Source organism: Tyto alba, unplaced genomic scaffold (assembly GCF_018691265.1).
Source record: "Tyto alba isolate M040663 unplaced genomic scaffold, T.alba_DEE_v4.0 Super-Scaffold_1000006, whole genome shotgun sequence".
NCBI lineage: Eukaryota > Metazoa > Chordata > Aves > Strigiformes > Tytonidae > Tyto > Tyto alba.
The window spans coordinates 31,981,715-31,997,434 of NW_024881272.1; the positions used below are offsets into that span (position 1 = coordinate 31,981,715).

The 15,720-nt window shown below is 39.6% G+C and overlaps 1 protein-coding gene and 1 long non-coding RNA gene across 9 annotated transcripts in view; one reads left to right on the forward strand and one right to left on the reverse strand.

The window, feature by feature from the left end:
• Positions 1 to 15,720, forward strand: part of NFIA (nuclear factor I A) — a 360,430-nt gene that overhangs the window by 3,893 nt on the left and 340,817 nt on the right. The window lies entirely within an intron of this gene.
• Positions 11,888 to 14,687, reverse strand: LOC116965485. The gene is made up of 3 exons (XR_004409388.2): positions 14,191 to 14,687; positions 12,968 to 13,224; positions 11,888 to 12,567 (listed from the first exon to the last, which is right to left on the reverse strand). It is a non-coding gene; the product is annotated as an uncharacterized LOC116965485 (long non-coding RNA).

Genomic DNA, 15,720 nt, shown 5'->3' on the forward strand with positions numbered 1-15,720 from the left:
TTAATAAGGGATTGTCTGCAAAATTCCTTTGCACGGGGTTATTGAAATACATGTGCAGCAGAATTATATACTAGAGGAAAATTCTCAATGACAGCACAAAACTAAAGACCCTGGGCCAAATTCTGCTCAAGGTTTACACTGCCATCAACCTGGAGACGCTGCAATAAGAGGAGTGGAGCGGCTCCAGGTTCATTTACCTGACTGAGAGCCAACTTTGACCCATAATTTGCGTTGTCTCAGTCTGAACAGTTTAAAAACCCAAACCATTCTCCTTTGTGAAATATCTGAAGAAAATGCCTCATTAATAAATAAGAAGCCATTTCAAATGACTCCATGTATGAGTTAGCATGCAAACTACTGTTGTCGAATACGACAGTTAAAGCAGATCTTCCAGTCATTTTCTGAAATAATTGTTTTCTAGTTTTATTATCCAGCTATCGATCCATATTCCAGTGTATATGCCTTTATTTTCTTTAGATGCCGTAAGTTAAAAGAGCTTTTATTAAAGATAGTAGGACTAGACTTGACATGGTTATTTTGTTACTTTAAAGGTTTTTAACTCAACATCATCTTTTCAGTGAAGCTCTTGGTAAATATTTGTCTTTCACACCTCTGTGCTCTGTTTTTTCAGAGGAATAGCTGACATTACTCAGGTAATTTATGCAATTAAAAAAAAAAAAAAAAAAAAGGGAAAATTTCAAAATGTTACTAAGATTTCCATCAATTAAGAATATATTGCTATAAATCTAATTGCAAATGAGACTAAAAATAAGGGTGCATCTAATAAATATTTAATTTCATCATATGGAAAGCTAATTGTTACTACCAAAACTAAAAATGTCCAAAGCACGAAACACTCAAAAGTAGTATTCCTAGTTTAAATCACTGAGAGTATCTATACATACATGCATATACATACTCACATCTAAGTTTATCATGGTAATCCCCACATGCTGTTGAACCATGGCTTTGCTGATTTGTGCTTCCTACTTATAATTTACTGCATATCAAAAAGCATACATGTATGAATAATTATCCTGCTCCTACCTTTATAAAAATAACTGTGTGAACAGAGTGTAAGATTGCAGCATGGAATTTCTTTGTTTTATACAGTAACTCTCAAATGCTCATACACTGCTCAAATGCTGTATAAATTTTTTTAATAAAATTATTCCTTCTCTGTCAGATTTACTAAATTCCATATATAACTTCAACACGAGTATTCAGTGCATCGCTATACATGCTTTATAGTATCTTCGTTTTCTGTACATGGCCTCCTTTTGCCTACAAGTATTTGCCCTAGTTGTTTTCTACTCTTTTTCCTTCACCTGTCCTGAATATTGCCATGAATGTTTCTAATTTAGAGTCAGAGGAGTCAGTGGCTGATTAGAAGACAGGAAATTGGAGGATTAAACTGTCTGGTTGAACTTCCTTTACTTATCAGTACTGTGTAACTTACACTGGATTATAAACTCATTGGGACAATTTCTACAATATATCAGTACTTCTGTTTTCTTAGTCTTTCTTTTTCTGGAGAAAATATGGAAAACAAGGAAAATGGGTAGTTTGCGGCTAAAAACCAATACTTTTTAATAACACCAAAGCACTGCAAGCTTAAATTAAATTTGTATAAATGTCTTCAGGTATGATAACCCATTCACTATTAAATCATGCGGATCTATAATATATATTTTAAATTAACTTCAGTATGTAAACAACCAAGCAACAGATACTTTCAGGGAGGGGGGAGGGAAATGACATCATTTTAGTAAGAGGAGAATGCGCCATGTTAACCCTTGTTCAACCCTCTTCCCCTCAGAAACTTTCACATTTGTTGTAACATGATGGCAGAGCTCTAGGACACCCTGAGGAAGGGCTAGAGACAAAAGCCAGTTTATCCCAAAAGCTTCGTCTGGACTCCCCGTGCTACCCTCTGAGCCAGGAGCCAGAGATCTGACGTCCTTGCCCGGCGTTTACAGGGGGAGAAGGACATTGTGTCGATAGCTGTCTGACCAGGAGGAAAATGAAGAGCACAGCTTTGTGCCTTCAAGGGCCAGCTCATGCTTGCCATCAATGATCATGTATTACCTCCCGAGCTCGTCATGGCCCCTAGTTATGAAATCATTGTGATAGCTGAGAAAAGCACAGTACTAGTACGATCAGGAGGACCTATCTTGTGAAGGATAAACAGGGGGACTTCTAACCTCAGTCCATGCTATACCTAAGGTATCTCTGCGCCACCGCTGACCATTCATCATCATTTAATTTTACACACTGGATTGTGATCTGAAGGTGGCAAAACTGTATTGCATAGCAGACCAAGCAAGAAAACAAAAAAAGATAGACACTGCCTGAAAGGTCTAACACCTTGATCTGAATCTAAAGGCTGTGAGACTAATCATATACTCCAGTTTAAACACCAGGACTGGTTCTTTAAATTGATCAGGATGCTTGTGATAATTTCTGGCAGTCTGATCCCGCTACGTTAGGCAAGCCCTTCACTAATTCTGGGAGTAATCGAAAATGGAGGTGAAAATAAAAGAATATTTTGAAACTTTTTGCTGGCAAAGTCCCAGTAGTTTCCATACAAACAAAAAAATGACCTGAAACTTTTTCTAAGTGAGGAAGTAAACATTGGCTTTCCCTACCTTCATATGAAAGAAAAACAGTAACGGTTTTGGTTTATCGAAAGGTTTCCCGTCTTTTAATCCCAGTGTGAAAAGAATCTCACTGTGCTGCTAGAAGCATGCTTCACTCCTCTCCCTCAGATGTGGCCACTGACACTGATTTATATTTGGAGATGATTATAGGATGAATCAAGTTCTTTCTTTGTTGGTTTTTGAAGACAAATATGCTAGCTCATAATAGCATGTTTTCTATTGAGAATATCTTTGTTATTTCCATTAGTGTCACTAGGAACTTCTCTTTCACAAGTACTGCAGGTACTAATTACAGAACTCATCACAAATGCTAGAGCTCTTTGTACAGGTACATGCACACACTTTACATCAGCAATACACTTATACTTTATCCACCTGAAAAAAGCAGAGGCCCTGCCACACTCCCAAAATATCCAACTGATCTCAGGGCAGCCAGAGCTGGTCTGATCGAGGTACCTTCGGAGAGACGTTGTACCAGCCTGCAATAGCTCTTTTGCTCAAAGGCTTTGGGACTTATATGCACTGTGACAAAGATCTCTGGATCTATTTTCCATAGAGCAGATCACTGAAGAGTAGTTCTCAATAAGATAAAAATTATTAGAACAGATTAAATAGATGTGTTGGCTAATGGAGTGAGATTCAAAATATTTTGCTTCTATAAGCATGTCTGTTGTTCTTTGGTGGTTTTTTTTTTTTCAGAGGCTGTGAAACGCAAAGTTAGCAATACAACTAGATATGGGTGGAAGTGTTGGATAGTACAGATGGCACTATAAGCTTGTAGACTTTTACTACCAATAATTGCAATGCCCTTGCTTTCAAAGGAGTGCAGGTTGCCCTTGATGTACACAAACAACCATATTAATTTCACAACCCAATTGGAATCGCACACACGGATTGAGGTTGTCAATAGGAACAGTGTGGAAATTAAGAGCACAAATAGCGCTCTCAAATAGGCCTTTCTGCTTTAAACGTGACTAACTCAAAAGACACTGCATGTACATGGTCACTAACAGAGCACTTCCATAAAGGAGAGAGTTTGTGAGTAAATTATAGGGGAGATTTTCCTTTTTTCTTTTTTTTAAATCCAGAACCCAATTATGCTGGAGAAAATGGACGATTCTGCATGGAAATATGCTGATATTCATAAGTAGTCATCTTTACTCTAGTAAAGAAAATTTATAACGGAAAGTAGAGCATGGCTTACTGGTTCACATCAAGGAAATATAAAGAATATTCCAGAGGGACCCAGATTAACCTTTCATCTTCAATAAGAAAGGAGAAAAACTGTCCTATTTGATTGTTCATTCAGTCAGCATTTATGTTTGCTCTTGGGAACAAATACAAACAACATGCTTGTACACTTCTCTGCCAGTATTTTTTTTTACTAGACATTCTCTTTTATGATGTTCTTTGAAAGAATAGCTTAGGAAGAATAGGTTAAACATGAATTATTTAGGGCAGTGACTGAAAGGTGAATCACCAAATTTTTTACAAGAGTGAAAACAGAGGAAGTTTTCGAGGATTATAAGCAAACACAAGTAAAACTCAAATTTATTCATGATCTGCTGCTAATGAGGACTTACAATTTAGACGGGACTTGTTGCTTCCTCTCCTTTTATCTTGATTTCCTAAGCAAATGAGGCTTAAAGGATCACTTGTCTGTCTGTCATGCACAGTGGAGGAAACTGTAGCATAAGACATTATTTATCACACCTAAGGAATTCCCTCATGTTCAAAAATCAATTAATAATTCTTAAGCAATTTAAAAAAAGATAGTAACTTTCTTACAGATTATAACTGCCTTACCTGATTTTATAGGATACAATTTTTTCACTACAGAGATATGTGGAGTTGTTGAAATTTATTATATTTCTATGGACACCAGTTCTTTTCATTCTTAATAAAGCTTTCTAAGACTCTTCCACAGAGAAATGGGGGAATACTTTACACAGAAGTGGGTGGACATGTAGGAAGAGGACATAGGTCTAAAATGGTGTGAAGGCCTGGCTCTTGGCAAGCAATGACATTTGCTAATTTTTAATATGTTTGTGTCAAGAAGGGAAGGTCTAAAGAATAGAAAGAAAAGGACAGACCAAAGCGTGGGTATTCAGCACAGACACTGTAAAGGAGACAGGAAGGAGGGTGGGCTTTGATATGAGAATGTTTTCCAGCATTTTGAAGAGTAGTAGTGAAGAGATCACACCTGAGTAAAGGCAGTGAATCACAAGACTATTTCTCCTACTCCTCCAAATCTCTCTTTGAAGTTGTTTCTTTTTCATTGCTTAAAATTCCATTCAGTACCATACAGGCTACCAACTGCTCTGGTCCTCCAGTAACTGGACCACTGCACAGACAAATAACTTTGTGGGTTTATTTTCCACTCTTCAGATGCAGAGGCACGATTTGAATGGCAGATTAGCAGTTCATTTGCCCAAACTCTTCTGAACTGAGGCAACTCCGTATCAGGAAGCCAAAGAGCCATAGGACAACTGTAGTGGCTGAACAAAACAAGGCTTTCCGCCAGCTCCACAAGATGTCCCCCATGATCAGCAATGCAGCCACTTTTGGTTGCACCTGCTCTATTCCAAAATCTCAGGGAATATTTTAGGGAACTCTTATAAACTCTGGTGAAAAGTGAGAAAAGGAAAACAAGAACAAAGGGCGAAGACCTGGTTGACAACATGCCCCTCTGGCACTGGGATTCAGAAAAGTCTAATGCTCCATTGGGCATCATGTCCCACAGCCCAGCATCCTGGTGTCTCCCGCTTGCAGGTTGACCAAGTCTGCGGTTTCACAACACGTTAACCTCGGGAGCCATGTGCCCTTATGGCACCAGTTGTTTCCATCTTTGAATGGAAAGTAGTCCACCTTTCCATTACTTGTCCTAACACATCTGTTTTCAGATCTGCTCTATGACCATGCAACTGATCCTGTGTAAAAAAAAAACAAAAAACAAGATCTTCACAGTAGTGATATGCAGAGACAGTGAGGAGGAGCACAAAACATTAACTAAAAAATGTTTATCTAGTAAAAAAGTGAATGATTGGCTGCCTAAGAACAGAAAGATAGATAGGTGGGGAATTTTTATTTTCCATTTCAACAGGATAAGAGGCTGGAGATAAAATGAGGGGAAGTTGTACCCTGAAAAACAGTGTGAGACGAGGCCTTCTGGAATATGAGAAATAAACAGACCGATAAGGGTGAAATGACAGAGCTGCAGAGTTTTGAGGACGGTGACAATTTCAATTTGATGCAAACATCTGTTCATGTGCTTTGGATTGAAATAATCAAACACCTGCACTCGCATGTATGTGTTCATGCTTGCAAATTTCTTTGTTCTAACGAGTTTTCTGGGTGCACACTCCAGGACGGGTGTGCACGAGCATGGCGTAGAAATATTATTTGTATGCTGTAGGTGTCTGCACCTGCAAAATGCAGGTGCCTGCTTAAATGTGTGTTCTTACAGACAGATATGCAATGTGTTTCCCTTGGTTTCTGTAGGGCTCTGCCAAATATATCACTTTAATTTCTTTATGTCTAACCCCCCCCATACATGGCATAGAATAATAAAATTCACTTACCTCAAAAAGGGTGTTAGATGTTAATTAATGGGTTTCCAACATTATCTTCAGACAGATGCTATAATCACAGTACATTATTTTATTAAAAAGTTGCGTATGAACACAAGCTTTTACAGAATTAGGGAACTAAAGACATGAAAGACCCAATAGGCTGTGGAGTCTTTCCATCTACCAGCAGTCTGTTTTTTACTGTTTATTTATTGCTGACTCTTATTTTGCCTTTAAGCCAAACACTATGGGTTACTCATATAGCATATGCTTCTTCACTCTGTACACAAGTAAAAGCAGTGATCTCAAAATCAAGATAATATTATAATAAAACTTCACTGAGGATGCCTGAAGTGGTACGTATGCTCACATTGTGTAAGACACAGAGATCTCTGTGCACGCCAGTGTTTCATATAAAGTAGGAGTTTGGTAAATTGAGTGGATTACTGGGATTTCATTAAAAATTAAATGTACAATTATTTAGATGAATTTTTCACATATGCTTGTGGGCAAACAATTTTTGATTAGTTGTTGACATATAGTACACACAGTGTGTGTGTGTGTGCGTGTGCACATGTATATTTACATGCACGCTATATAAATAAAATACAGACAGTAATGTAGTGTTAGGAAAGTCCACTGGTAGTCATTAATTTGACAAGTCTTATATAGGATGGAAAGAATGATCTTCCTCAGACTGAAAAATTTTTTTCACTACGTCACATTAAGACTTATTTATCTAATAAGCAGTATAAGAGCTCAAGGCCAAGCACAGCTCATCCCAGCTCCCTGCTCGTTTTATCTAACACTTTGAAGAAGTTTCTCTTCCAAATGATGCTGTGGAAGGAAAGCCGTGCAGTGCCTTTTTCAGCAGTGCCTGTCACTGGTCTGGGGTTGCGGGATTTGCATCAGTGGAAGGAACTTTCTCAGTTTGATTTTAATTAGAAATCAGGTGGTAAAACTGGGGAAAAGATTTGTAAAGATCTGAAGTGTCTGAAGAGGAGCGGCTTGAATAACACTGTATTAGTCATGAGGCAAGGAAGGAAGAATGTTGTCATGATTTGAAAGTAACATTGTTCAGTAAACGAAGATGTGTGAAGCACTTGCTAAACTAAATTAGTTCCAAGGTTTGGTGCACATTTGTGTAATTCTGTTCATTGAAGCTTTGAACAATTGTGAAGGAAAAACCAGAAACACATCTATTAAGAAAAAAATGCTTTAATTGCTTTCTGGTGGTGTTTATCTGCAGCGATTCAGCTGCTATTTTTCATATTTCAGACAGAATAATTAATCGGCACAAATAAATAAATACAAATAATACAGTGTCATTCTACTCTGAATTTTATCTTGTGGTGCCGATCTAATGAAGATTTTGCTTTCCCTCACACAAACAGAAATTGTAGAGACATTTTAGAACCTTGTGTCTCCTAAATTTTCTACAGAGGCTGTTCCTCAATAGATGACCTTTGTCTAATGCATGGATTTGGTGTGCAGAAAGGGTAAATCTTGTGGTTTGAGTGTCCCCTGTAGAACATCCTTGAATAAGTGTAGCCATATACTTTTTATTGTATTATCTTGTGATTCATTTTTCTAAGAGTTGGTGCTCCCACCTCTTTGTGGGGAGGAAGAATACTGTCTGCACTCTCAGGTCATGTTCTCAACTCTTCTAATGCACCTCTGACATTTAGCTGTCTATCCGGGATCTTTACCTTTGTGCCATTATACTTGTTGCTGTCTTACTCAGTTAAGGAGTACAAATAGCCCCAGTATTGCCAGCTGCAGTCCCAGGCTGGATCATTACTCCAGATTTGAGGTTAATCAACTGCAAATTCCATTAGCTTCATACAGAGTGAAAATAAAGAACAGACGGTCTCGCATGCGAGCCAGAAGTCAGGTGCAGCACAATACGGCCAGCCTTCAGGTAGAGGGATTTTTTCCCTTCAGCTAACATCTCTGAGATAAGACCAAAGGATCAGATCAAAAAAGACTTTCATTAAAGTTTTACAGACTCCTATCCTTTTTTTCCCCCCCCCTCCTTTTCTCTCCACTTCTAATTGCAAATGTTAGTCCCTCATTTGATTCTTGTGGGAGTTTTACCCTTTTTCTCCTGAACACCATGGAAAGTCATTGCAAAGACTTATATTCTCAGACACCTTATGTTCTTTACCTACTTGTTGAATGTGCCAGCAACTTGCTTTATTGCTCAAGGAAGTGCTGTGTGAAGTTTGGCGGTGGGATATAGGGGCAGTTCACTGTTGAAGACCCATTTACCGATATCCCAAACTTGAAAATGCTGACATAGGCATGCACCTTGTGAGCTCTGTCCTTGATTTCAATAGGACTCACAATATCAAAGCTAGACACACAGGAAAGCAGTAGCAGAAACCAGGCCTAGACGCTTCCCTGCTGCTTTTATTCTGTGCACTGTCTCCCCCCGCACCCCTCAGATAGTGTTTTTGCTTGTCATTGGTGGTTTTCTCATGAGTCCCTTTAAAAATCTGTTTAGTCTTCCTCTGCTTTTTGCATGTACTGCAAACATTCAATATTTATAGAATTTTTTTTTAAAAAGGAAGTAATCTGCAGTTGTCTGAAAATATTGCCCCTGATATACCCCAATTCTCTAAAGCAAAAGCTTTCCTATCAAATGGAAAGAACTGTAGGAAAGTCAAGTCTGTGGCCAGAAACTGAGATACTGCTGCACGTGGAGTGTATGGCATTTTCCAGACTGAATTCTGAAAATTTACATTAGCACAGTGTTTGCCAAACAACATGAATTTTGTGTGCTGTGGCTTTTCCCTTTTCTTTGCATCTTTATCTCTTCACCCAGTTTTGGTGGGGAAGGGAGGTGTCTGTGTGTATGTGTGTGTATGTCTCCCTATATACATATGTTAGATTATCACTGGCATGCCATTACTAAAGGTTAGGGAAAATATTGCTGCCAACAGAACTAAAGATTAAATAATCCAATCTCTGGGAACTGTAAACTAACAATCACTATCACAAATGGGCCCTTTCTAATCATAGTTTGTGGTGGAATGAAAGATGCAATTGTCTGGAATTGATGAATATGGGATCCATGCTGGCTTCAGGGTCAAAGGTGACTTCATGCAAAGGTCCCTTTCTCTCTGGCACTGCTTCCTTTGTATAGCATAGCTTGGCAGCTATCTCTTTGCACTTCGGCTACCTGCCAATGCAGCTGGTACTGTGCAACTGTCTGGTACAGACTACAAAGCATCACTCAGCAACCAGCAGCTCCGCATGGGGCCCCTTTTCTAGGATGACAAAGAAAGATGGGCTATACATTCTGCCATCTATGCCCATTAAAAAGACTCTTAAATTGCATTGCTACAAGTTATTGTTAATTATGTAGTAGTCACTGGATCTGTATGATCCTTTTAGGGGTTGATAATCTCTACTGTATGCTGGCAGTATAAGTAATCAAGAGGGAAAAATCAGTATTTTGTTGTGTAAAAAGTAAGTACTAATGTGGTAAATTGCTCATGCATAGCCATATGAATGAAACCTTCATTTAGATCATGTACGCCACAGGTTTGTGGCATATGCAGGAAAAAAACTGATTGAACTAGACAAATTACTTGTGAAGTTGTATCCTTATAGTTTCAATATTCATGTTACAGTTAACTTGGGAAGTGTTTTTGTTGGTAAGAATTTATCCTGAGAGCTTGCTGGTTGTTAAAATGTGCCTTCAGCTGCAACTGAGAAGGAAGAAAACAAAGTTCTGGCTACATTAAAATAAACAATTTCAGTTTAGAAACCATGAAACTAACTGGTGTTTAAACGATGGGATTCTGATAATGGAAGTGGCATCACTGGCAGCCTGACAGGACACTGAGTATCTTGAATACTTTTTTCCCTGCAGTAGTGCATTTTCTTCCTGTTCTTAAGAAATTACTTGTAGCGTGTCCAACAAAAGGAAAATCTTTGTCCCTCCTATAGCTGAGGTCCTGGTTGTCTCCTGAGGAATGGCCAAGCTACTTCAGTTCTTCAGTTCAGGCTTGATGAAATGTACTGCAACTAAATCTGCAGGCCCGATTCCAGTGGATATTTTCCAACTCTTGTAAGTCCATCCGTGTTAACATGAAACTGGAATAGCTAATTTGGGGCAAGCAAGATTGGATTCACCTTCAGTAAGATGTATAGGTGACTTACTGCATAGATCCAAGTTACTTCATCTTAAATACCTTGGGCCAAATGCTTAGCTCCTGTCAACTGGCATAGCTCCACTGAAGTTAATGGAGATGTACCAATTTAACCCTCCTAAATTTTCTGGGTCTTGTTTTCCCTAAGATTTCAGGGAAAATTCTATAAAGAAAATAGTGGGACTTGTTTACTCATTACTGGGGTTTTTCCCCTTTTCTTTTTTCCTGCTTTCTCTGCACTATTTATGATCTTGCACTTGCCTCCTGTAGAGCTGGCAGGCGTCCTAAGATGTACACCAAATTCTGGGAAGGAAACACCATTTCTGTATAGTACCACTGTGAGAGCTAGTCTGTTGAACCACTTTTATTTCCTCTTTTGTTCAAATTACACAAAAATCTGAGAGATACAAGATACAACAGGAGGAGATGAGAACCTTCAGTCTTCAGTTTCTCTCTTTCCTCCTTGCATCTAATATTCCTTTTCTTGCCTTGTTCTGATATTGGCTATTTGAAATAGTTATATATAATTTAACATTATACAAAAGTATTGTCATATCAAACATAGTGAAATGGATTCCAAAAACACCATCTGGTATTTGGGAATGCACTGTGAGTTGGGAACGTGAGAAGAGATATTCTTTGCCACTTTGCTTGGGACCCAGCCATTAGCAGTGTAATTGCCAAGAAAAGGTGACAGGCTTCAGGCTTAATGCAAGTGGTTTTTTTTTTTTTTTTTTTCCTCCCTCTCTTCCCCAGCCTGTTAACTCTATGAGTCCTAAACTAAATGCAAAAGGCACCGTAAGGGCAACGCAATGGAAAAAAAAAACAAAAACAAAACAAAAAAAAAACAATAGGCTCCCTTAAATTAAAAGGCAGGGTAGAAAATGAAAACAGTCACTGGGCTCCTATAAGAAGACTAGAATAAGTGAAAACAAAATAAGCTTGTTGAGAGGAGGAAAGAAAACAAGACATGTATGCTTTAAAGCTGCAGTGTACTACACAGAATTGTTCTCTTAAGTAGTGGATTTGTAATGATTAGAGTTTCCTAAGCTTTATCCAAAAGCTCATTTCAAAGCCATCATTAGTCTCCTCTAATCCACCCAAAATTGCAAAATGCATATTGTGAAGGTCATCCATGACCGTTCTAAACCTGGTTTATTTGATGTTATCTCACTTCTTCCTCTGTATCTCCTTCTATCCCTTTAAGGATGGGGGGGGGTGGGAAGAGAGAGGGTTTAATAAATTAAAATCTCAGATTGATTTCTATGGGAATATTATTCTGATGTGTAAGAATCCAAAGGGCATACATAGTACAGTTTATATAATTTCGTGTCGCTAGCCTGTATGCTACCATTGGCAGGTGTAATTCTAACAAGTTTTGCCAATATTTCTCACCTGAGAACCAGATCAAACACAAGGGAAGTAAAAAATCGGAGATATTTGAACAAGGATCAAAGTCTCTGTATTACATACAGAAAGGCAAATAAACTTTGCAGCAAGGGATGAAAACAAGTGAATGACACAGAAACATTTTAATCTTTATTGATTTCCATCTAACATTTGAAATACAGCCTTATATTAATTCTGAACTTAGAAAAAGGCCACACTGGTTTGTTTCGGTATGTCAGAAACTGCGATGCTACAATAGATCTGCTATTAAATTACACAAAATAAAATGATTTCTGGTGGGTGTATCTAATGCTTGCCAAATTAGATGAAATGAAAGCTAACCCTCTTAGTCTAGCTGTTGTTTTTAAATATTTATGTCTTTAACAGACATTTGTGTGTGCCATGAGGGGGACTAGAAACTCCTTTGCTATCAGTCAGTTTATGTAGACATGCAAAATTCTTACAATCTCAGTACCAGACTTGCACAAAACGTTCGTCACCGCAAGTTCTTTCAATTTATTTGAAATAAACTTGCCGATTCACCACACTGACGTTTTGGCTCCCGTTACTTATTTATTTACTGCGATTGCATTTCGCTGCAAATGAGTTCTGTATGCAAAATTTAGTCTACAAGGTGTAGCGCAGATTTTCAGCAAGGAGTTCAACCCTTCGGCTCAGAAAAGGTGGTGGCAGTCCCATGGGTGCCAGATTGCTCGAGGGACTGAGAGAGAAGCTGCGAGCCCAGGACTTGCCCTCTCCGCCGGCGACCAGCCGTTGTGAAACTTTGCCCTGAAACAAACACCAGAGAGCCGAGCCTCACCATGCATGTGAGCGGGAAAATAAGTCAAACATCACAAAAGGATCTTTCTGTTCTTTACGAGAGCTTGGGACTGGGGTGCAATTTTACCCCAGCCCTGTTCGACCTGACCTTCAGTGCTGTTTGCTTTCTAAAAGGCAGTGATGGTCTCTGATATGTCTCTCATTTAGTACCAGGTTTCTTGCTTTGAAGCGTGTCGATCGAGGCAGTCCCCGATGCACTTAGTGTCCCAAACCCTCCTGACTAATAACCCAACCCAGGCAGCTCAGAAGAAAGATAAAGTTCTGATTTCTATCTTGCAGAAACAAACACTCTTTTCAGGCGAAATCACTCTCCAACAGAGAGTGTTGTATTCTGAGTTTTGTTCGGTACCTGCTGCTCCAACAGCGCTGGCTTTGGAAGCGCAGTTCTGCTTGGGATGGGGCGGTGAGGGACGCGCCCCACGTGTAGAAGCCCACAAGTTTTGTGTGTGCAGAAATCGAGGCCACTCGATCAGTTCAGAGCCAGAGGGACAGACCACATGTGGGATTTCTGATTCCCATTCAAAGAATCAAGAAACACAAACAAAAGTGTTTTGCTATTTAATTTCTGAAGGGACATATGAAAACTTCCATACAAGAGATAAAGACCTGCAATAAAAATGAAATATGATAATACTTTTTGCATTGCAGTTTCTCCTATAGCAGAAATTGCACAGATTCTCTCCTTTTTGACTGTGTTTTTGTTTGACCTTTGGCCATTGAATAACCTAATATTTATAGAATGTATATTTCATTTAACAACTTTGAATCAACAAATCTACAGTAACAAAGAATCTGTATCTTCATTCAGTAAGTTAATATTACAAAAGTGCATTTTAAGCCTCTGTTGAGCAGCCACAGCCTCTGTGAACCAAAACCTGCTGCTGTGATTAATAGCAGCAATACTTTCACCCAGCACAATCCACTCCCCGTTTGTCCCCGCTGCACAACGCCGGGCACCTCGGGGACTCCCGGGGGTGTGCGCAAGCCGGAGCATCCCGCGCCCGGCTGCATCCCCGGGCCCTGCCGCCACCAGCCAGGGATCTGGGTCCAGGCACACGGGCACTTTCTTGGGTGGTAAACCACCAACTCCAGCAGATATAGCTTTTTATCACCTTAACAGGAATGTGCCACCTACAGCAACGTGGAATTATTAGATTTTTCTCATCATTTTTTTCCTTCTGCATGGAGGGTTTTGCCTGTCTTTCCCTTCCCCTCCTATGCCAGCCTGGGGTTTTGTTTTGCTCTCCGGTGACATGATGACAAACTGCAAATGAATAATCAGAAATACTTAGAATTAAAATGGCAAAAATATTATTAGTTGCTGGCCCCCCACCCCTACTCCCGCACCACTCTCCCGTTTTCCCCTCCCTCCTCTTTTGACAGGAGGCAGAAAATGCAGATGCCAAGGCAGCGGAAGATATTTTTAAGCAGGAGCATCTGGCTCCTTGGCAGACTCCACAGGCAGTTGGTTTGGTTGTTTTGGAGTTGCCTCTGGGTCTGTCACATGTTTTGGCATCTGACTGATTGTCTGGGCTGCCTCCTCTTATTGGACATATTTTTTCTTTGACTCACCTTTGATTCTGAATTGTCTCTTTATTTTCGTTTGCCAGTGAACAGCAACTTCAGCTGATCCTGAGTTTGTTTATGTAGAAATAGTCCCCGGCACTCCCCGGCTGTGGCTCACGGGAGCCGTCTCCCCGCCCGGTCGGTGCTACCAGAGGTGCTTGCTGTGAACACTGCTTCCTTGGGATTCGGGTCAGGCTCCGAGCACTCCCTGGTAGGGAAACTATTCCAAGGAGGAGAATTTTCTTGCATCCAAATATACGGCCGAAAGCACTGAGATATTGTTCCTGATATATGCTGTATCTGTGTATGGGGTTTTTTTATATATATATATAAAATTATTATACTGGGGGGAGGATTTGTCTTAAAATAGATTAGTTTTTTAATAGATTTTATACAGAGTATGAAAAGCTACTTGAAATGACAGGTCTGTTCCCCGCCTGGATGCCTGCTGTTTGAAAAAAAAAAAAAAGTTAGATGCTTAGCAATATTTGCTTCTCTGTTTTCTTAGCACGGTAGATCTTGGGCAAAGCTAGTTTTTCACTCAGAAAAAAACTTTTTTCCCCAAACATCACGGCGAGGCAGCCTGGAAGCCTGTCCCTGCGACGCTGCCCCAGCCCGCGGAGCCGACACGGGGATTTTTGCGACTGCCAGGGCAGCGAGGCTGGCAGAAACAGGTGGGCTCACAGCGGGGAGCAGCAGCCAAAGCCCCACCACAAGTTCTGCTGGGATTTTTTTTTTTAGGTGGCTAAACTAAATCTAATTAAACCAGAGCATGTTTAAATGAGCTTCATTTAATGTGCGCTTTGTATAGCTCCTCTATTAATAACAGCAGCTCTTGTTTTTATTATTAGGGCGATCATTTTTCTGTATTTCCCGATATTCCCAGGGATTGAATGGATTGTTTATCGCAAGGGTTGGGGTTGGGTCTGTGTTTCTAAAATGCTGTTGTGGAACTGTCCTGTGAACCAGTCCTTGCTGTGCTCGGGAGGCACTGCAGAGACTCGGAGATGAGATGTAAATCTGTGCTTTCAAGCTGAAATTCTGTAGAGAAAGTGTTTTTCTTTTAAGGAGAAGGAAAATAGAAGGGAGAAAAACGTTTTTAAATACATTTGTAGTTCTTTGAAGGTAACCTCGTAAAAAAAATGATTTTCACTAATCTGACATAAAGAAGGCATCGTGTAACTTATATGTTGTAGAACTTCTATATTCTTAATTACACCAAATCAAACTCATTCAGGAAAAAGGGTAGGGAAAACCATAATATAACATTTTAAAACAAAAGCTCCCAGTATGTGTCTTTCATTGGAGTTGAAGTATTACCTAAAACGGAAAGCTTGTCTCTCACTGACCTATAATTTTTGCCTCAGTCACGTCCTTGTTTGGAAGCCCTGTGTATATTATCACTGTAAATAGTAAGGATGTCAGAGGCTAGGGAGTTGGCACATATGAAATAAAGCTATTCATTCCCAGGACAGGACATTTTGGGCAGCTAAGTCCTTGTCTCTTCCTCCTACCTGTATGCAGCACGGAACTGCA